Raw genomic sequence first — 24,488 nt, forward strand, 5'->3', positions numbered from 1 at the left:
TGACTCCTGCCTCACACCATACACAAAATTAATTCTAGGTAAATTTACAAAAATAAAAATCAGCAATTCTTTCCCTTTACAAGGAACAAAAGGAGAATTTGTTTTTTTCATTTTGTGATAGGGAAAGATTTTTTTGAACAAGTTGCAAAAAGAACAAATTATAAAGGAATGATTTATCAATTTGGCTACATAAAATTTTAAAAATTCTTTATATATAAGATTTGAAATATAAAAGATAAGCAACCAACCAGGAGAAGATATTTGGAACACTCAGAGCTGACAGAAGGCTACTAGTCATACTTAATAAAGAATTTCTACAAATCAGTGGGAAATAGAAAACCCAATATAGAAATGGACAAAGGATACAGACAATTCACAATATACAAATAAACAAATGAAATATCCAACAAGCAAATGAAAAACAATGCTTAATCTCACTGACACTCCAGAAAATGCAAACATTTAAAAAATTATATACTATTTTCATACCCATCAGACTGGAAAAAATATTTTAAATCTGAAGATATTAAGTGTTTGCAAGAATCTTAAGAAATGACAGCTCTTGTACATTGCTAACGGTATTACAAATTCATTGAATCAGTCTGGAGAGCAATTTCTTAATCTCTACTTAATTGTAAAATGTACATTACTTTGTGACCCATCAATTCTACTTCTAAACAGTGAAGAAAATTTCCTATATGTGCACAAGGAAATGTGTATAAGAATGTTCATTTTGGCACTGTTTACGATTATACATTAAGAAAAAAGGAAAATCAGGGGAATGTTTTCCTTAAAAGCCAAAATACCCATCAACAGGGCAGTGAATAAACAAACTGTGCTATATCCATATAGTGGATCACCAGCAATTAAGATGAAGTAGGTCTACTGAAGTAACAGGGATAAATCTGCAGAACACAATGGCAAAAGAAAAGCATATTCCAAAAGGCTATGCACAGAATACCATTTAAATAAATCCTTAACATACAAATAGGATATACTGTTAGGTGAACCATTAGATATAATGAACAGTATGAAGCATGCATGCAAATGATGCACATCAATGTTCAGTTAATGGTTTCTTCTGGGGAAGGACTAGCTATCACGTTTCACGTATTAAAAAACTGATCTGAAGCAAATATGACAAAATGTTAACATGTTCATCTGAGTGGTGAGTAAATGGATGCCTGTTGTATTTTGTGTAGGCTGAAATGTTTCATAATGACAAGAAAAAAATTTAAATATAAAAACAAAAATCAACCACAAAGATGTTAGCAGGTTGTGTAAGACTGATACAGTCCGTTATAGTCCCATAATACATGGAAGGAGCCAGGTGGGTGGGAGTCTAGGTCACCAGTTTTTTCAAAGAAGCCTGGTGGGAAGCAGAAACGAAAAGATTTTTGCAAGGGCTAACTCCTACAGGATTTGGTTAAAGCAAAATTGGAGAAGTAGTATTTACTCATGGACAGAGCAAAGGAGATGCTGATAACTGCACATGTGAAATGCTGCCTTGAAACCAAGTGTTTTTAGCAGACAGGAGATAATGTGGTTACACTTTTTCTTACTAAATAAATCTGTCATAAAAATAGCACCAAAGAACCCAAAGAAATGAGGAGGCCTAGTTAGTGTGAAATCCGGAAAACGAAGGTATCCTTTGTGATATCCTGAAAAAATACATTTGGTCATAGACTGGAAGAGGTTGGTCTCCAAACAAACCATATTCCAAGACCCAGAGGGCTTGCTCTTCTCCTAGGTGCACCCTAGGCAAAAAGTTTCCCTTGAAGTCACAGCCAAAGGGCTAGTAGGTTAGTTTAAGCATCTCCTTTTCTGGAAATCTTTGAGAAGACACAAGGGTCATGATTGAGTGACATACTGCTTGGGGAAAAAAGGAATTCCAGATCAGAATCTAGTGTATCACAGATGCCTGGTGAGCACTTGATCAACTTGTAGAACTGCCTCCATAAATAGAGGACAATGGAGGCAACTAGACAAAGGTAAGGGATACGTCTCTCGGTAAAATTCCATCCTCATGGACCATGTAAACTTTCTACTTTTCTCTTTCCCCTTTTACTTCTGCTTTTACCTCCTTTTGCTCCACTTTCCTGTTTTCCTCTACTTACGCTTTTGTCAGCTTGGCCCCAAGAGTTATTTACTCCGGTTTTTAAGGATGTCTCCAGGACTGTCACTTGCTGATGGAGCGATGTATGCTTTAAAAAGGCCTTTCACTTGGTAAAGGAACTTGTTGATGTCAACCCAGCAGCAGCCCCTATCCGACACAGGGATATAAAAGCCAAGTGCACCAGGGGATGCTGGCCCCTCCCCTGTACCAGGTGATGAATTTTTATTAGTCAAAGCCAAACATAGTAGGATTCCTCTTGCCAGTGACTATTTTAGGAATGAGCATGATTGCCATTCTGGCCAAGAGATAGGAGGAAAGTGTGCTCAGTTACTCATTTTGCCCCTAAGAAGGTCACAAGACAGGACCATTCCCTTTTCCTACTTTTCTAGTTGACTATATGAGATGATACCCTTAGTGACTGCAGCCATCCTGTGACATGGGGACAAATCTAAGCGGAAAAGCCATACATGGAGAATGGCAGAATGGAAGACAGAGGGAAGGTAAGGACCTGACACTACCACTAACCAACCCTGCAACAACCCTACCCTAGGACTGCTTGTTAAATGAGCTAGAAAATGCCCTAAATATTTAAGTTGCTTTTAAGTGGGTTTTCTGTTTCTTGTAGCAGCAACTATCCCAACAGTTACCTCCAACCCCAAACTGTGATTTCCAGATTCCCTTACGTGAGCTCTTGGCCAAAAGCATCTCTGTGAAGACTGTCCACATCTTTTAAAATAGGGGTCAGTTGGGCCACGAGACATTTGCCACTTGAGGATTTCCAATCTCTCTTCTCCTGTGTAGCATTTTAGAAAGCCCACAATTTTGGAAAGCCTTCAGGCACTCAGCAAAAGTGTGAGTACCAACAGTAAGCCAGGTACTCTTTTAGAAGTGGGGAATTATAGTGGCAACTAAGAATGATGCAGTCACTGTTTTCATGGAGCTGACATTCGAGCGTGAGGGGCAACAACGATAAATGAGTCAACAAAGAAGTAAACAGATGACATCAGAGAGAAACAGGGCCATGCAGGAAAGGCAGCATAGTGCTGGGATGGCGAGTGACTGGTGAGGCGCAGGACCATTCTGGACAAGGTGCTGGCACAGGTCTTGCTGAGGAAGTGACATCTGCATGCCAATCAGCGAAGGAGCCAGCACATGGGGATCTGGGGACAACTTCTCAAGCAGAGGTGAGGACCACGTGCAAAGACCTGGGGAGGAAATGAGCATGGGGTGCATCGGGAGCAGAAAGAACATGTGAGTAGCTGGAGAGGCATGCGAGAGAGGCAGAGGTTGAAGTCGAAGCTGTTTGCAGGAACCAGGTCAGGGAGGGCCTTGAAGACCACGGCAAGGAGCCTGGATGTTATCCTAAGTGCAGAGGGAAGCCACTGGTGCATGTGCAGGAGGGCATGACAACCCATGATCCAATTACTAGGTTTCACTGCAGCCTGTCCTCTGGTCTGACTGCTCAAAAAGGCCATTTTATCTCTTTCTCAGCGAGGCAGAGCCCTAAACACGGACCGCAGTGCCCTGGGATGCAGCCTGAGCTGAGGCGGCCAGAGGGAGGGATTTCACTAGGCCGAGGCTCTCATTTTGGTCCGATCCCCACACAGCCCACTTGGGAGGCTGGCTCCTCTTCACGAAGGAGATGTGGAACCTGACATATTAAATAGTCCCGCCCCCCAAAAAAAAACCCCACTTCTTCAAGTTCACTGCCCTGTTGGAGATCTCACAACAAGCAGTGAAACTTTCTTTAAAAATAAAGAACGAAAGAAAGAAAAGAAAGTAGGTCAGGGCTCTTCTGCCTGCTAGCACACTGAGCGCTGGGCAAACTCCAAAAGCAACCGCTCCACTTGGAGGTCTCTACTGAGCAATCCGAGTGATGTCAGGACCAAGGGCCTCCGAAAGCCATTCGGTTTCTGAACCTGACCTCACCCGTGGTTTTCCTGGTAACTTTTTCAAACCATTACTTCCTGCCCTGTGCTTTATTTATCCCACATGTTTATTTTCTATAGTCTATTCCGAAACAGAGCTCTGTGTGAGTTTCCAGGTCACCGCATCCCATCAGGGCAAATTCAACAGATGTGGGATGAGCTGGGAGATAAAACAGGCCATCACCACCAATGCTGAGCCCAGGCTGCCACCGCTGAGTGGGGTTCTTGTTCCGGGGCCAGCATCTGTGAGCTGTGCCATCTGCCTTTCTTCTCTGAAGGACATGCTGTGGACAGGGCAGGTCCCTCCAACCCACACCCCCGAGAGCATCTCTTGCTGACATGTTTAACATGAGTATGGAGGTCAAAGAGACATCCACGGATTCCTGAGAAGCCTGCTTTAATTTCTTTTTGCTTCTGAGGGCACCAGCAATTTCCTTCCATTTAATTCATTCTTTGGGGCTGCTGGCACAGCCCACTGTTGTCACGGCAACGAGGACCAGCAAGGCTGCTCTCTGAGGTTAATGCACCCTGTGGCCCACTGCCCGCAGGCCTCAGCCTCCTCTCCAACAATCCTGCCTGCCCTGAGCCAGGATGCGGCAGTGCCCTGCCCCCCAGCAGCCTGCCACCACTGCCAGACCAAGAGCCGGCTGTAGTTTTCAGACAAGATTGATGCCTTTTGTTCATCTACCAGATCCCAACAAATTAAAACAAAAGCAAAAACAAACAAACAAAACCTCCCTAGAAAACCAAACCCCAAACCTTTGAACTCAGTTTTGCTAAAACTAAAATTGATCTTTCATGCCTCTGGAATCACAAGCTGAAATTTGGCTCCTGCTGTGGGCTTTGACCTCTTCCCACCTAGGAAACTGATTCTTCAGCATCTCGTTAGAGTGGTTCGGTATTACAAGACTTGCGTCCATGATGGTGGTGGTGATGGAGACAGTCCTGATGAAAACTACTGGAATATAAGCACAGTCAAGGGAAAAGCCTTTCCTGTGTTCTTTACCCTTTATTATTATTTACTTATTATATATGATTTATTATCACTGCATTCCTGATACTTAGGGCACCTGGCACACAGTAGGCCTCTGATACCAACTTACTAAATTAATACCATTCACTGGCCTCTTACTGTGTGCCACACACTGTACTACTTTATACACACTTGTCTCAGCTTTTGTTGGAGGATGACTGAAGTCGAAAAAATCACTTATTTCACTCTCACCACCTGCAAGGCACTAACCTAAGCACTTTACATGTGGCAACTCAACTGATCCTCAGGACACCCTGGAGTGAGTTGAAGAGTGGCCCTAAAAAGGTATGTCGATGGTCTAACCCCCAGAAACTACGGACATAAACTCGTTTTGGAAAAAGGGTCTTTGCAGATTTGATTAAGTTAAAAATCTCGAGATGAAATCCTCTTGGATTATCCAGGCGGGTCCTAAATCCAATGCCAAGTGTCCTTAGAAGACAGAAGAGAAGACATAGGGAAGAGCGGAAGACAAGTGAAGACAGAGGCAGAGACTGAAGAGATGCAGCCACAAGCTAAGAACAGCTGGAGCCACCAGAAGCTGGAAGAGGCAAGGAAGGATTCTCCCCTAGAGCCTTTGGAGGAAGTGCAGCCCTTAGACACCTTGATTTTGGACTTCTGGCCTCCAGAACTGTGAAAGAATAAATTCCTGTTGTTTGAAGCCACCAAGTCTATGGTAAACTAGGACTGTTATGGCAGTCCTAGGAAACTAACATAAATCCTATTCTTTACAAAGTCAGTAAGTGGCAGAACTGGAATTTGAACCCAGAGAGTCTGGCATACAGTCCTTGCTCTTAAGCATTACATTCATGCCTGAAATTCATTTCCTGAACATCTACTATGTGTTGTGTGTATTAGATGCTGGGGATACAGCTCTTAAAAAAAGAGAGAGACAAAGTTCCCCATGAAGCTTATGTGGGAACTGAGATTCTGAGAGGACAAATTATTTGCCTAAGGTCACAGAGCTGGTGGAATTGAAATGCGAACTCAAGCATCCTGACTCCAGAGCCTGCCCTCTACTCTCTAAAATAGAAAGGGGGCTGGGTGGCACAGTGCTTAAGAATCCGCCTGCCAATGCAGGGGACACAGGTTCGAGCCCTGGTCCGGGAAAATCCCACATGCCGCGGAGCAACTAAGCCCGAGCGCCACAACTACTGAGCTTGAGCTCTAGAGCCCGCGAGCCACAACTACTGAAGCCTGCATGCCTAGAGCCCGTGCTCCACAACAAGAGAAGCCACAGCAATGAGAAGCCCACGGCACTGCAACGAAGAGTAGTCCCCACTTGCTGCAACTAGAAAAAGCCCGCGCGCAACAACAAAGACCCAACACAGCCAAAAATAAAATAAATAAAATAAATAAGTTTTTTAAAACTAAATAAATAAAACAGAATGGGAGCCACTGACCTAGGCCGTCTGTAAACTATAAATAAAGACAAAAAATGGGGAAGTGTGGCAAACTGCGGTAGCTGTCCCCTTTACCTCTGAGCAGAGTCCCTGTCCATAGGGTTGACTCAGGCTGCCTTGTGATGGTGGAGCCAACTGGTCTACCATGAGGCAGAGATGGTAACCCTTTTCTATCTCTGCCAGCAGGATGGCCCAACCTCTGGGGAAAACACCTTGAAGAGGTGGTTAACCTCAACATAGCCTGCTTGCAATCAAGAGGGGCAAAGACATTTGACTTAAGTCTCCCAGCACCAGGGTCAGGTCTGCTCCTAAGTTTGCAACGAAATAATCTGAATTCCACCTGGAGAACAAAACAACTTATTAAGTGAAACCAGATATCATTCCCCAGGTCCAGGGGTAAAAGCTCAAAGCAGTGCATCCGTACTTTCAATGAAGCAGAGATGTTGTGCTCTGGGACTTCCGACACCTAAAGACAAACACACTGGAGAGGATGAAGGTGCCAGAAAGGGCCGGAAATATGTTTCCAAATTTTTTTTCTTCCTTGGAGGAAAAAAAAAAAATGAAAGAAAAAGGTAGGTTAGCCTGTATAAATGTGGTGCAATTTCCTTTTTTGAATTGACTTTAACTAGATCAACTGCAAAAGCAGAGAAGGCAAAGAATGAGGGGAATCAAAGAAAGGAAGAAAAAGGGAAGGACAGAAAAAGTAAGAAGAGGGGGACAAAACAGGAAATCCTTCCATAAAAGGGAAAGAAAAATATGAGGGTGAAGTGGCAAGAGGGGACAGTGACAGAGGAAGATAAGGAGAAAACGAAAGAGAGACAGAATCAAGATGGGTAGCCAGAGGAAAGGTAAGGAAGAAAGATGGTGATTTTCAGTGTCAGTTTCCAAATGACCCTCCACCTGGGGCTCTGGCCACCCCCACCCCTTCCGCCGCTGCTCAGAGGACTCTCTCTCAGTCTACTGAAGAGGCAGGAGGCTATCAGTTTACAAGAAGAGAGGAAGCAGAGGAAGAGGAAAGAAAGCAGACAAATTACTAAATGAGGAAGCCAATTACCCAGCACGCCATACTTCAAGCTGTCAGAGGGCTGCGATTCCTCAGGCACCTTGGAGCAAAGTGGGACTGAGAACTCTAGAGCTCGCTGCCATCTGGCCTTTCCAATAAGATAAGCAGCACAGACTTCCTCCGGCCACATCCCACAGCCGGCATCCTGAATGAAATCTTCCCAAATCAGAGACCGCTACGACACTGCCACTGATCGCAGGGTCACAAAAGCAGAAGAGGCCTCCAAATGCAACTGCCCAGGAGTCGCTTTGGTTTCCTATTTGTACCAATGACAGGGCTTATGTGGAACCTTCTGTGCCTTCTCTACCAGCAACAAACGTAAAAGCCAAAAGCAACAGACGTCTGCTTCAGTCCAGAAGCCGAGGATGGCGCGGGGTGAAAGATCTTTTGTGTCTGCCAAAGGCCAGTCCCTGGAAGGCAGTTCAGCACACAAGTGACTTAACTGATGGAGAATTCTTTATTTTCACAGAAAACCCTTCCAAAGGTTGATGCAGCACCAAGTAAATACCACCTCATCTAGCACACAGGCTGGCAGGATATCGGTACACAATAGCGGTCCCCGTACAATTTGACATGGGGAGGTGAGGGCAGAGAGAGGTCAGACGAGGGATCAAAACGTCTGGAAAAGAATCCTGTTAGTCAGTGGCAGGTTCCACTTTGCAAGAAATACGAGTTCCAGAGAAGAGCTGGGGCACAGGGCAAACAGCAGAGGCTCGGTTATATAACATCTCCATCTCGAGGAAGCAGCCACACCAACTCCAGCTGTGGGGACTTCCACAAAGTTTAAACTTACGGTACACTACACATTCTCATTCCCTGAATAAAAGTCACGTGACACAGCTGGCTTGAATCTCAAGGAAAGCAAAGAGTCCCAGGAAAAGGGAATTGCTAGGTGTGCAGTGGTAAGTTTACCTGTGGGATTAAAAGACGCTGACCTTTCAGTGACTACTACATCCTTACATCCCTCTGAAAGTAGAAATGGTAAATCAGCCTGTCCCCTCACCAGCACGCTGCAAAACTCTATAAACAACTCTCCTTCTCCAACCACTGTCAGGACTGCAGCTCTGGGAAACATTTCTAGCGGCTGATCCACCCACTGTCATGCTCTACAAGGTAAAACTGATTAGTCACATTCGCAGTTTCTATAACAACCTTACTCAGCGTGAGGCCAGTGGCCTACCTGCAGCAAGATCACCAGGGGGGCTTGTCGAGAACATAGATGGCCGAACTGGAAGTTCTTGGGAACCAGGCTCCAGAATCTGCACTGACAAAATAGCTCTGCTGGGGATTCTTTCCCACTCCCATGTTTGAAGAACCACTCTTCTGTCACATGCTGTCTATGGAAGCCTTCCTGCTTGCCCTGCCTCTGTCTCATCCACCCTTCCATCTTTCCTCCCTGTCTCCATCCATAACAGCCTTCCCATGAGTTGCTGCATTTAATGCTAAAGGGATCTAAAACCTGGAGCTCCCACTGAAAACGGCTGCAGCAAGGAAACACTCACCAGTGTACACATGGTCCTATAACTCGACTCTAAAAGCTCCTACAGGTCCAGAAGAAGATGAGTTTGGCTCCCTTGTGTGAAACACAGGGCTTCTAAAATATTAATATATTTGAGAAAACGAAAACAGTAACAATCACAAGCAAGACCCTGTCACTTTTCTGGGCAATCTACTGTGGGAAAAAATGTATAAACAAAAACACGTTTATCAAATTTGCCAATAATTCTTAGCTCCCTACATTGCCCTTATGTAGTTTTTTGATTGGGACACACAGAGCATAGCCCCCTCCACGCCATGTGAGGAAGAAATCAATCCGCTTAGGTCTGTGCCAAGGCCGTAAGTCCACTGCTGGTTGGAGAGACCCTTGCAGAGACCAGGGATTTCTCACACACGGGCAGGAGTTTTTCTGAGCCTGCATTCTTCACTCCAAGGTGACAAGAAGAGAGTGGCAGAGATAGCTGCAGGGAATGGACTTTGCAGATGGTCATGAGACCGTTCTGTGCATCCTCTCTTCTCATTATATCAACATGGTCCATGAGAAAGGAAACACAGTAGCTGTGAATTACATTCTAGCCCAAAGTGAGATCCCAATACCTTGCTTCAGGGAACACCGACTAGATATTCTGCTGTTTTGGGAACAGATGCTGATACACTTTATCAGTGCCCTGGTGAGCTGAGAAGCAATTTCCGTCTCTGAAAAGGAACTCATTCCTGAGATTCCCAGTGGATTTCCATCTTTCTGTGACATCTCCATCGGCCTCCAGTGGCCCTCCCCCGTCTCCCTCTAACTTTGCATGAGTTCGCAAGATTCTGTCACTGTCCTTTCCAGGTTCACGGTCTCCATTTCTCTTTTCCACAACAGTGCCCTTCACCGCCCTCCTCCCCTGCATCTTTTCAACCACCAGAAGCATTCAAATGAGGATGGAACAAACTTCTTGCCCAAGTTTTGCATGAATTTTAGTTCTACAAATAAACAGGGGAAAAATTCTCCAAGAATTCCATGTCAACCATAAAACAGGCTTGTGAGGAACACTGGTTTCCTCTCAAAGAAAACACCAGCACACAGTGCATACCATGGAAGGTTCCGGAGATGGCAGCAATGTGGTTTCAGCTCTGCTGATCCAACTTAAACAAGAGAGAAATGGACCAGAAGGAAACCCTGTCTGATAACTATTAAAAATTCCATTGCTTGGTAAGAAACAACTTATTTCCTGTGAGGTGGGATGCCGGGCATGCCATCAGTTGAGGCGTAGAGCAAATCTGCCTTGGGAAAGAATCCATTGGTCATACAGTCAAACGCTATTGTATTTCTGCCCATTTGGATTTTGGACAAGGCTACCTACCACACTGGTTTTCAAACTCTGTTCTACACTTGTGCTCCCCATGTGTCTGTCCCACCACCTCCAGGGCCTGACTGTATAGATCAGTGTGTCAGATCAAGAAACATAACAAACAAACAAAAAATTCAAAAAGCTTGAAAACCACTAGCCTAGCACAATAGTTTCCATGGGTTTTCAGGTGCTCGGGCCAAGACAAAAATGGAAAAAAAAGAGGAAATCACTCAACCTCAATACCGCTATCGACCACATCGGAGATGTGGCCTGAAATCTAGCAAGAGATTATGTTGACTCTGGCAGTCGCCAGGTATTTGGACCAGCATGGGGTGGGCTAGAGAAATGACTTTTTCAGGGAGACATTTTTCACCCTCTTTCTCTTTTCTTGATTTATAATAAGCGATTTCTCAGAAAACTCTCAGCAGCTGATACACCTAATAAGAAAACCCTCCGAAGACTGAGACTCTGCATTTTTAGCATCTCAGGCTGAATTAGAGACTTCGAAGGTCTTGAGTTCTATCATCACTTTTCACTGCCTTAGCTGGCTGTCTCTGTGACCTGTTGTCAACATCAACCTTCAGTGAACAGCCAGTGGGTGGACTCTTGAATCTGTCTTATCGGAGCAGATCCAGGAAGCTCCCTTAAAAACAGGACAGGCGGGGCTTCCCCGGTGGCGCAATGGTTAAGAATCCGCCTGCCAATGCAAGAGACACGGGTTCGAGCCCTGGTCCGGGAAGATCCCACATGCCGCGGCGCAATTAAGCCCGTGCACCACAGCTACTGAGCCTGCGCTCTAGAGCCTGCAAACCACAACTACGGAAGCCCGCGCACCTAGAGCCCATGCTCCACAACAAGACAAGCCACCGCAATGAGAAGCCCGAGCACCGCAATGAAGAGTGGCTCCTGCTTGCCGCAACCAGAGTAAAGCCCACGTGCAGCAACGAAGACCCAACACAGCCAAAAAATAATAAATAAGTAAATAAAATAAAATAAATTAATTAAAAAACAACAACAACAGGACAGGAAGTTTCTCAGCAAGAACAAGGGGAGGGTTAGGGGTTTGACGTGTATTCTCTCCAATTAATAATGGGAATTCTCGGGCTTCCCTGGTGGCGCAGTGGTTGAGAGTCCGCCTGCCAATGCAGGGGACATAGGTTCGTGCCCTGGTCCGGGAAGATCCCACATGCCGCGGAGCGGCTGGGCCCGTGAGCCATGGCCGCTGAACCTGTGCGTCCGGAGCCTGTGCTCTGCAACGGGAGAGGCCACAACAGTGAGAGGCCCGCGTACTGCAAAAAAAAAAAAAAAAAAAGGGAATTCTCAGTTTTTAGAAAATCTTGTTTATTATAGGTCTTGGCCTTGAAACTTTCTAGAAAGCCACCTAAAAGCATCAGAAGGACAAGATTGTGTGGCTCATCACTTGTCCACATGTAAAGAGAGCATAGTTATGCAAAACTGGGGAAGGGGAAAAGTAGCTATTGTTTTCCACCCATATTGCCTGCAGCCCCCAGCCCCCGATCTCCTCTTTCAGCTTCTGGACTGGTGATTTCTCCAAAATACTCAATAATGGCACCTTCATCATCATCAATCCTCATTTTTGAGCCTTTACTGTGTGCCTGGCATTATGTTTTATACACATTGCCTCATTAACTCTCACAATACACTTGCAATGTAGACCATCATTATCAGCATTTCCAGGTGATAAATCCACGGCACAAAATTTTTAAATGACAACCTAGGTCACAGCTGGCAAATGATGGAGCCAGGATTCAAAGTCACTACAAAACCTGTGCACTGAAGCAGCACAGAGAGAAAGCAGGTGTTACCTCAATTCACCCAGTAAAGGTCAGGCTGAAGTAAGACAGAAAAAAAAAAGAAATAGAGAAAAGTTTGAAGACTTGACTTTCATTTATAGCTAAGCCAAACCAGATGCAGTGGTACAAAAATTATTATTACAATTTGAGGAGATTTCAGTATACCAGGCGAGAAATTTATGAGTAAATAGATTTCTTGAATCAAAAAAAAAGGGTAGAAAACCATTGATTCCTTTAGGGACATAATTCTGGGAAGCTTTCCCTTTGAAGGTTCCTGGGTCTGGCCAGGAATATGAAAGGCAAATTAAAATATGAGAGGCATGTTAAAGGATTTCCCTGGAAGTCTAAGTTCTCTTTCAGTAAACTGAGTTGCCTAAGAGAAGTCTGTCAAAGGTGACTAAAGACGACAGGAAAACTGATAAGAACATGCCCTTTGGTGTCATCTTTGAGGACTTTTAAGAATCTATAAGTAGTATTGTTAGAAGTGATCAGAGAAGAGTTTTCATTAATAGTCAAAAAAAAAAAAAAAGAAAGAAAAGAAAATCAAACCTGCATTTATTTATCCTTGTCTTTTGAAAGATCCAGTGCAAGAAAAATATTCCCGTTGCCAATAACCTCTTTACCCTGTCTCTTTAGCACCAAGCCCCTGGATCAGGAGTATGCAGCCTGGCATACACAAAAATGGTAAGAAATTATGATATCCCTATTTGTTATCTACAGAGATGACATATGTTTCAGACTGCTCTGAAGATTATGAGGATGTTAGTGATGGGATTATTAACTTGGTCCACAAATGATTTGCAGACCGAACAATGGGCAGTATAAGGCACCGAAGAGGTTAAGGCAATCTGGTGGACAGTACAGAGAATGCTTCAGTCTGACAAGAGATCACCAAAGAGACCTGACTCCTTCTGTGTCTAAAATATATACAGTCTTTGTTGCTCAATAGAGTAGGGGGGTTAAATCTCATTGATGGAGGCTCCAGCCTCAGCTCAGATGGAAGGGACAACCAACCCCACAACACATGACAGACGCAAATGCCATCAGGGATTTTCCCCACCTACAGACGGGACACCCCCAAACGTATGCAGTGACCACAAACAGGCAGATCTGGGTTTGCAGGGTGACATATACATACTCACACATACACACTACCAAGTATAGATACCCTTAAGCACATGCCAGCAAACATACATTGCATGTGTCATCCAGAGAACAATGGTTTTCCATGGTGGATGAAGGGCCAGATTGGGGCTGGAAGGCAGCCTGCCCCAAAGTAGTAGGCATAGAGAACTGTGCCTCTCAAGTCCACAGAGTTTCTTCTGTGGTTTGTTCACAGTGAGTCTATGTTCCAGACCCCTCAAGGGTTCCTGCAATGACACATGGTTCCCCCAGACTCTAGGAACTTTCTGCTGACACTGCCTGGGGTAAATTATTTGTCTCCAAAGGCTCTAGCTTAGGGGTATCCATCTTTTTCTTATCAGTTATCATGTCTCGTCCCTTCCCTATAAAATCCATTTATGGTAGAGCACACAGTCAATTGTCAAAGTTTACAAACTATTTTACTACGGGATGCCAACCATCTCAGGATGCCAGCCATACTCCAAATGGGTAATTAATTAGGTTAAATCCACATACTTGACAAGGAGGCGTGTATGGGGATATTTATTCATAGCACTGTTGGTCACAGCATAAAGCTGGATACTACCTAGGGGGAGTGGATCAATAAACTATGATATAGTCAATCCAAGGAACACAGCGCTGCAGGTAGAAAGAACGAGGTAGATCTACATAGACTAACATGGAGAAGCTCTAGGGTATTTCGTTGAGTGACAAAAGCAACTGGCAGAATAATACCTACCATATGATTTACATGTCATCATTAGTCACCATAAATTCATGTTTTATATAGTCACACACACACACACACACACACACACACACACACGTATAGGCATATCAAGATCTGCAAGGCTACAGACCAACTTGAAAAACCTTAGGTCCTCTAAAGAATATAGGGAAAGGGCCCTGGGATTTGGACTAGTGGTTAAAGGAGACTTCAGTCTTACCCTGAAATTTTCTGACTTTGTTTATAAGAACAATGTATTTGTGCATTACTTACATAATTAGAAATTATATTAAAATGTTTTAATAAATCAGATAGGTCTTTTCTAGCAATGGGGCCCCTCCCCCTAAAGACACCTAAAAGAAACAAAATTAAGTACCTCTCCTCCACCCCAGGAGACTACCCGTTTGATTTCTCCCTCTTAACAAATGTTTCCTGAGGGCCTACTATGTGCAGAGCCGTGTTCTGTAAACTAGTCTCTTCCTTCAGCACAGAGCCTCCCTCTCTCAAGTTTCTTCACTCCCTAATACTCCCCACAGCATACCTCCTAAGGCCAAGCCCTTTTCCCCTGGGGGCCCCCAAACTCCTGAGCTCTGGTTTCCAAACTCTGACCCTGAGCCTCAGCCATCCCAGGAACTGAACTTCCAGGCACTCAGCTCTTCCTCCACAAATATTAACGTAATTATTAACCTCTGTACCACGTAACTACATTTACTCCACCCTTGACCTGATGGGGAGCGTTCCCAAGTCTACAAAGGTTAGGAATGGGGAGAGATATTCCCCACCAATCTCTCCCCACCCAAGTCTCATGGTAGAAAAAAACCCACAGTGAAACACAGATCCCATCTGAAAACTGCCCCCACCCCCTGCTACACACAGAAACAGCAGATTGTTATTTTGAAGTTTGGGATCTGCTGACCTCCTTCCCAGACATCCAGGTTCTGCTCTGGCTGCAGCTGGAGAGAAAGGAGACATCCGACACTAATGAGATTTGGTTCTCATCTCAGCTTTAAATCATTTCTGCCAAGGAACACTCTCCGGGCCAAGGCTCAGCTTCATTCTTCCTTCCTTGATTTTTTAAAAAGGCCTATGGACCTTGCACTTGAAGGTCAGTTTCTATTAACTTGCCTTTCTCCAGTCTACCTCCCAAACCAAAAAATGTTAAAAAGCAAACTCCCAAAAGGCCTGGGGGTGGTTTGGCAAGTGGCAGCCTTCTCAGGGAGAGAGAATTTGTGGGTAAAGGGTTAAACATTAGCACACTTCCCTGGAAGGTCTCTTCTCCCCCGTTAATGGAGCCCAAGTGCAAACCTTGGCAGGAATCGCACATTAGCTCATGACAGGTGTAGGCTTCATGCTGGTTGCTGCTGCAATTCCAGCAAAAAGTCGGGGACATGGGGACCACTCCATGACACAGTAGGCTGGAACAGATTGCTTTGCAGAGATCTCTTCTGGCTGAAAAAATTCCCTGTAACAACTTCCTTGACACGCTGTCAGAACGGCCTGTTTCCAAGGTAATGGCTGCCGCGTGGGGACATAACAGACATCATCTGTGGTCTTTCAGAGACGAAGTCGCCAGAACAGCCCCGCTGCATTCTTCCAACAGAGCCGTTCATTTATTCAGTGATGTTTATGGTATTGGGTCCCCTTGTTACACACTACCCAGCAGCCTCCCTTGCTCTCTGCATCACGATTTTGTTCACTTTTTACTCTAAATCAGGGATTGCAGACTCACACATCTCTGGGAGCCAGCCAGATAATATAAATGACCAAAGCAGGCTAGTGACAAACAGAAGGGACCCTGCCTGTAGAAAGAGAGAAGCTACTCTCACCTCAATAGCTGTAACTTCAGAACGCTTTTCTGGAAGAGTTTTTTGCAGATCTCTTCTGATTCAAAGTAAGTTCATACACAATATCCTGACACACTGTCAGGATAGTCTGTGTCGCGGGCTGAACCATGTCCCCCTAAATTCATGTCTACCTGGAACCTCAGAATGTGACTTCATTAAGAAATAGGGTCTTTGCAGATGTGATTAGTTAAATAAAGATGAGGGCATACTGGATTAGGGTGGACCCTAAATCCAATGCCCGGTTTCCTTGCAGAGGAGAGACACAGAGACACAAACACACAGAGAAGAATGCTACGGGAAGACAGAAGCAGAGAATGGAGTGATGTATCTACAAGTCAAGGAATGCCAAAAATTGTCAGCAATCACCAAATCTAGGAGAGAGGCATGGAACCAGCTGACTAGGAATGGAACCCTACTGGATTTTTTTTTTTTTTTTTTTTTTTGTCTTTTAAATGAGCAAAATCTTTCAACGAAAGAGAACAAAAGCAAATATACTTATGGGCCTTTGTGCACCGTGGTGGTCTTCCACCTGAACTACCACAATGACTCCAAATCTATCCTGGCTCCTTTCAATCCATTCTCTACACTGCAGCCCAAGGGACCTTTCGAAAACTCACATCAGATAATGTCACCCATCTTCCTCAAATCCCTTAATGATGTTCACTGCTCTTCCAATAAAGAGTAAAATCCTTATCAAGGCCCACAAGCCTCTGCAGACTCTGGCCCCTGCTCCCCCTCACTCTCTGCCCTCCAGTCTCAATGGCTTCCTCTAGTGCCTTGTGCTCCCTGTGTTCTCTTTAACCCCAGGACCTTTGCACATGCTGGTTCTTTGCCTCAAACATGGTAAGGTAGATAGCTAGTGGGAAGCAGCCACATAGCACAGGGAGATCAGCTCAGTGCTTTGTAACCACCCAGAGGGGAGGAATAGGGAGGGTGGGAGGGAGGGAAACGCAAGAGGAAAGGGATATGGGAACAGATGTATATGTATAACTGATTCACTTTGTTATAAAGCAGAAACTAATTAAAAAAATGCTCATCCTCCACCCCCACAACGTGCATATATACATACACCTGTACACACACAGACACACACACACACACACGCACGCATATACACACTCCTCTCAGCTGGCCAATGCCTCCTCATCCTTCAGCTCTCATGTTAGTCACCATTTCCTCAGGAAAACTTTCCCTGACCCCTGCCCCATCTAAAGTTCGTCCAATCTCTCAGATACTCTCATGGTACCATGTCTCTTTCAAATCTAGAATCTCTCACCTAAATGCATGTGATCATCTGATTCACATCTGCTAGACCCCAATGTATTGTAAGCACCATCCCTCACACCTAGTACGGTCCTTGCCATACGGTGGGTCTCATAGGAGGCACTACAGTGTTGTACCCCAAGGGGATCTGCATGCTTGCTTTTCTTCCATTCCAGGTTAAACAGCCTCTACAGCCTCTACTCCAATAGTCCTTGGCCTGTACTTTTATTATAGTAACAGTTCACATTTTGCAATGTTCTCTGAGGTTCACGTCTGTTTAAGTCTTCTGACTATTGGCCATCGTGAGCAGGGATGACACTATGTTCATCATTGCATTACCCAATGTACAGGATGAAGTCTTTGTCTTACTTAATATTTGTTGGATTCTTAAAGGCATATTTAAAACTTTGCCTTGAAATGACAGTAAGGAGGCCTTGTAGAGATGTGGGGATCTGTGTGATTTTGAACCCCTTAATTCACTTCCTTGTGCCTTAGCTCCTTACCTAGAAGACGAGGATAGGACAGTACCCACCACAGAGTAACACTGTCAAGGTGGAAAAGGCACACATGCTAGCTGTGGTTAGTGCTACCTTTTGCTGACAGGGTGAGTCAATGCTCTTTTTTTTTTTTTTTTTTTTTTTTTTTGCGGTACGCGGGCCTCTCACTGTTGTGGCCTCTCCCGTTGCGGAGCGCAGGCTCCGGATGCGCAGGCTCAGCGGCCATGGCTCACGGGCCCAGCCGCTCCGCGGCATGTGGGATCTTCCCAGACCGGGGCACGAACCCGTGTCCCCTGCATCGGCAGGTGGACTCTCAACCACTGCGCCACCAGGGAAGCCCCAATGCTCTTCTTTACGTTAAAAATTCTAATAATGAGAGCAGCTGATTTTTTTCTAAGATGGAGATTCTGAAACATGGTTGAGGGTTGAGGGAAAGGCTTCACTGGAGAAGGAAGAATTCAAGATGCAAAAAAACTTAAGTACAACTGAGGGGCCTGTTAGGGGAACCATTGACAGAACCCTCCCGCCCTGGCCAGGCCCGACCGAGACCACTTGAATGAGTTATCTTACAACAGGAGGTCCTGGTAAGGAACACGGAACTTACAAGCTACCACCAACCGGAAGAATTCAGGAAAGGTCAAAAGGAGAGAGGAGACGCCAGTCCATATGTCCTACCAACCTCCCAGAATCCTTCTCGCCGGAATCCATCTTGGCTGAGCGATGCGTGCACCGGCAGGAAGAATCCTGAGTCAGAAATGATTGGCCAGAGACAACCCGGAAACTACCCTCATTACCATAAAACGCGAGACTGCAAGCCATGTGACAGAGCAGTTCTCCTGGGTTCCCTGACCCTGCTACTCTCTGCCCGGGTGCCCCTTCCCAATGAAGTCTCTTGCTTTGTCAGCACATGTGTCTCCTCGGACAATTCATTTCCGAGTGTTAGACAAGAGCCCACTCTTGGTCCCTGGAAGGGGTCCCCTTTCCTGCAATAGACCTATTTCCCAAAAGTAGCAGAAGAGAGGGGATAAAAGGCACAAATCAGGGAAGGGAGCTTTGGACCGGAGGGCTACTCCTTTGCAACACCAGCCCTACTTTGTAGGAAGCCTTCATTAGCAATGCCCGGTTTCCCACTGCATGGATTCTCCTCTCTTGTAAATGTCTTGCTCAAATGGATCTAAACTCAAAGTTTTACCAGTTGTTCTCAACTGGGGGCTACTTTCCCATCCCCAAAGACATCTGACAACATCCGGAGCCATTTTTGATAGCTACATCTTAGGCGGAGTGGGATGGGGAGTGGGGGTGGGGGACAGGTTACCGCTGCCATTTAATAGGTAGAGGCCAGGGACACAGCTACACATCCTATGCACGGAACAGCTCCCCTCCCCCAACAAAGCAGCGTCCGGCCCAAAGTGTCAAGAGTGCCAAGGTTGAGAAACCCTGTTCTAGACCATTACATTTCAACATCTAGGGGTCCTAGACCTATACTCACAGACATCACGTCACAGGCTTGGGTAATTTAGTTCCTGCGGCATTTCAATTAGCCCCTTTGACCAAAGAAGAGCCTTCCACAATAATCAGTGTGTTTTAAAACTTGTAGGGAGTTCCCTGGTGGTGCAGTGGTTAAGAATCCACCTGCCAATGCAGGGGACAGGGGTTTGAGCCCTGGTCCAGGAAGATCCCACATGCCACGGAGCAACTAAGTCCGTGTGCCACAACTACTGAGCCTGTGCTCTAGAGCCTGCGTGCCACAACTACTGAGCCCGTGTGCTGCAACTGCTGAGCCCACACACCGCAACTACTGAGGCCCGCACGCTCTAGGGCCAATGCTCTGCAACAAGAGAAGCCACCGCAATGAGAAGCCCGCACACAGCAACGAAGATTAGCCCCTGCTCACTGCAACTAGAGAAAGCCCGCACACGGTAACAAAGACCCAATGCAGCAAAAAATAAATAAAATTAAAAACAAAACAAAACAAAAAACTTCACAGACCATAAAATAGCTTGCTCTGATCCAAACTAAATCTTTCATCTCTTCCAAATAGACCCCCAAATTCCCCGTTGTGGCCATCATCCTTCAGAAGGGACCATGGAGCCTCAAGGAAGCCCAGGCTGTTCAGTGTATGCAGGAAATTTGTGATTAATCACTTCAACCTGCTTTACTTTAACAGAGATTTTCCAAGACCTGTTTATTGTTCCACTACTTGGCTGCTCTGGAGTTATCTATGACCGAAGTCTTAACATTTATTTGTAGAATCGAAGAAGGTATATTTTTACTCTCACATTCCCTTCCAAGTCCCTGAATTAGATTAGTGTGAACTTTCCAAAATAAATTCACCTTTGAGCTGAAACTAAGCATGGAAAGTTTCAGCCCAAAAGGATACCTTATTGGAAAGTGAGAAGCAAAGGAAAACGAGGATTATAATGGATATTTTAGTATAACTTCAGCACTCCCGAAGAATAAAGTATTTGTTACATAAAGGACGCTCTAACAGAGCTGATGTATGCGATCCAGGGTTGATGTTCTGTCCCCTTTCCTTCAGACTTATTTAAGAAAAAATAACTGGAAATAAAGAGAATGGAAAAATCAGCAGGCACATGTGGATCTAATTCTGTATGCTGTCACTGGTTAAGTCCCAAGGAAAGAATATTTTATCAGAATGAGAAAAGGCGAACCATCAAAAATAGGAAGGAAGACCTCTGATTCCTTCACTCCACAAACTTAATTTGTTGGACCATGACTGTGGTCTAGCAGCGTTTGTCAACAACTCAAAGTTAACATTTTATGTGGATGGCCACCATGAATTTTTTCCTACAGAAAAATATTCTCATAGGTCTGGGAGGTTTGCAATATAGATAGATGTTAGGGCATTTGGAGTTTGTTTTTTCTCTTGATATTCAACATGGAAAAATATTTCCCAATCACCTCCAACCCCTAAAAGATTCAAAATCTGAACTATTCTAAAGTATGCACCTTTTCAAAACTCCATTCGTAGCCATAACTGTGACTTTGCCCCATGAGACCCAAATAAAATACTATTAATCGATGCAGCATTAAAACTAGTGCAACAGTGCGACAATTTTTAAAACTGAAAAACAAAAAGAGCTATCCTCTAGATAAAACTCATTTTCAAGTAATTTCTCACAACAACAGAATGCTTCCCCTTCCACCTCCCCTTCTGCCACCGCCCCCCTCCGCCGCCGCCGCCATAAAAACACACACAGTGTCTTGGGCAGAAGATGAATATATAAAATGGATAAAAGAGAAATTGCTCTAGTAAAGCAGTGGTTCTAGAAGCTCAGCCCTCTCCCCCTACTCCCCACCCAATAATCTTCTTTGTCCGCTACTGACTGTCTGGATAAACAAATACATGAAAAAAATAGTTTCAGAATGAGTTTTTTCATTTTTTAAAAATATATTTATTTATTTTTGGCTGCGTTGGGCCTTCGTTGCTGCGTGTGGGCTCTCTCTAGTTGCGGCGAGCAGGGGCTACTCTTTGTTGCGGTGCGCGGGCTTCTCATTGAGGTGGCTTCTCTTGTTGCGGAGCACCGGCTCTAGGCACGCGGGCTTCAGTAGCTGTGGTGCGCAGGCTCAGCAGTCGTGGCTCGTGGGCTCTAGGACACAGGCTCAGTAGTTGTAGCACACGGGCTTAGCTGCTCCGCAGCATGTGGGATCTTCCCAGACCAGGGCTCAAACCCGTGTCCCCGGCATTGGCAGGTGGATCCTTAACCACTGAACCACCGGGAAAGTCCCAGTTTTTTCATTTTTCAATGAAGTGAGTTGGCACCATTTAGAGCTAGTCCTTATTTTGGCCACAGGAGCATGAACTGATGTCTCCTCAATGAATTTTAACAGCTCACATCAATAGAAATTACTGGGGAGTGTAATTTGGGCACGTGGATTTTTGTTTTTACTTTGCTGGATTCTGTGCCATTTGCTTTTTTATTATTTACCTCCCCCAAAGCAGTTTTTACCTTTTAGAAAATATCTCTTGAAGAAAAGTAATATCTTACCAAGTTTCCTTTTTGTCTTTTGGTTAATACTTCTTTTCAATTGTTTGCATATCAGCAAATGAAAAAAAGCAATAAAGTCCTTCTTCCTTTTCCTTCACCTATAATGTGACCCAACTACTACACATGTCTATGGAATTATTCAAGGTGATGTACACTATATAGTTATAAAAGGGTCCTGTGCATTATCTCCTATACATTTTCATTTACATAGTCTTTATGAATGTAAGATGCTTGCACTGTGATGTCTGTCACCCACTGATGGTCAGGGTTGATTCTGTTTCTTTAGATGGCTAGAAAGAAATCCTCCCCCACCATCAGGATCCTACGGATGTATCTCCCACTACCTCTTATCAAAGAAACCACATTCCCAGAGGGAGGGATAAATTGGGAGATTCAGATTGACATATACATACTACTATATATAGGATAGGTAACTAATAAGGACCTACTGAATAGCACAGGGAACTCTCTGAATACTCTGTAATGACCTATATGGGAACAGAATCTAAAAAAGAGTGGATACATTGTGTATGTATAACTGACTCGCTTTGCTGTACAGAAGAAACTAACACAACATTGTAAATCAACTATACTCCAATTTTTAAAAATTAATTAAGAGAAAAAAGAAACCACATTCCCAGAAGAAGAAAGACAGATCCTCCTTCAAGGCAGGTCCATCTTCCCAGGGCATGTCTTTGGCACAGGCTACTAAAATCAAAACACTCATAACCTACAGGATATGTATATTAGGTAATTCTATAAAAGCATTTATTAAAAATCACAGGGTCTTTCATTTATACTTGGAATGGGAAGACATCTTAAAAACTTTTTTCATCAGAACGTGATCCCCCAAAATGCATATTATCACCAAAACAATAATCACCATCTCACATCTGTAATCCTGCCAAAGGAGCCTGTACAACAGGGGCAGCAGCAGATGACAGGGGACTGCGGAAGCTCGTGTTCCCTCAAATATCCTTAGCGTTCCTCTCTAAGACGTGGGGGGGGAATCAAAGCAACTGAAATTGTGGCTTTTTCCTGGCCAGTGCTGGAAAACAATATCCCAGAGGCCATGCATCTTACCTAATGGTCCACATTTCCAGTGAAGCCGAATTCAGACAGCGCATTTGGATTGGCACATGGTTTGTACTATTTTACTTTAGAGAAAGAAAAAAATGGAGCAATCCTGGAAGAACTCCATATTCTTCTTTAAAGAAAAAAAAAATTTAAGTTCCTCTTAAAAACTAGTTACTACTTTGAGCAGGAAGGAAGGGTTTGGAACAGCTGTCCCTGAGTGAGTTGGGAGAATGTTAATCACTGTCCCTTCTCTCCTGGACTTAAAGATTAGCTCACATCCCTGGCCTCTGCAAAAGGAAACCGCATACACTTAACTTTTGAGACAATCGTCAGGAATACTTCTGTAACAGTAGTAGCAAGTCAGCCGGATCTAAAAGACACCCGAGTCTGGAAACGTACCCTGAGGCAGCAAGTGCCCAAAGGGTCAGCAGTGGGCTGAGTGGACATTTGAGAAAATCACTCGCTTCTTGACTAAAGCTCACCAAGAAAAAGTCAAAATTAACAAAAACAGAGTGAAAATTAAATTGCCACATAAATGGGAATCTCCACTTGAGCCAGAGTCGTCTTAGGCAAAATGATCCTGCACAGACCATGCTAGGTTAAAAATATATTAAATGCGATTTCCTCTGTATGCTGTTTAGAGAGGAAGGCAAGATGTAGGGAAATACATAACCCCATTTTAATAAAATCAACAGTAATCCTCCCAATCCAGGATAAAAATGTTTCTTTCCATATGATTGTTTGAGCACCGAACTAGGTGTGAAAAGATATACAAGATGCCAGTCTTCGTAACAGGGAAGAGAGTAAGAGAAAGGAGGGAAAAAGAGTTTTTTAAAAAAGAGAAAGACAGGGCTTCCCTGGTGGCGCAGTGGTTGAGAGTCTGCCTGCCGATGCAGGGGACACGGGTTCGTGCCCCGGTCTGGGAAGATCCCACATGCCGCGGAGCAACTGGGCCCGTGAGCCAAAATTACTGAGCCTGCGCGTCTGGAGCCTGTGCTCCGCAACAAGAGAGGCCGCGATAGTGAGAGGCCCGCGCACCGCGATGAAGAGTGGCCCCCGCTCTCCACAACTAGAGAAAGCCCTCGCACAGAAACGAAGACCCAACACAGCCAAAAATAAATAAATAGATAAAGCAAACTGTCAACAAGTAAAAATAAACACTATTATAAAAAAAAAAAAAAAAAAGAGAAAGACAGACTGATTGTCATTGGATAGAAAAAATATACACAGTCTAACAGTATGGAAAATTAAAACTAAAATTCTATGGTTTTAATACAAATGTGCAAAAATTGAATATGCACAAAGACTAGAACTAGAAGGTGACAAAAAATGGAAACTTATTTGCTTTGGGGATGAAACCATGAATACTTTTCTTAAAGTCAGTGCATTTTAGCAATATGCAATATGAAACAGTCTCTACCTGCACTTACCATGCTTTATAACACGCGAGCTAGAAATGTAACATTAGGACAAAAATGAGGTGCATTTGAAAAGTGGGTGAGGACAGGGAGGTATACGGGATCCAAATGAATCAGATACAGCCTGAAGAATTCCAACAGTTTGCACAAATGGGACAAGAAGTGAAACCGGTCCCCTCCAGCAATTTCCTCAGGCACCTGGTGGTCTGGGGTCTGTGACCTCACAGGAAGCAGAGACCACCACACCAGAGCCACACAGCACTGAAGTAAAGAGCCAAATCTCAACTAGATATATTAAAACACTTCCCTAAGTCGATCAATATGGCAGCAAGATGCTTGCTTTAA

The sequence above is a fragment of the Hyperoodon ampullatus genome (assembly GCF_949752795.1).
Source record: "Hyperoodon ampullatus genome assembly, chromosome: 4".
Classification (NCBI taxonomy): Eukaryota; Metazoa; Chordata; class Mammalia; order Artiodactyla; family Ziphiidae; genus Hyperoodon; species Hyperoodon ampullatus.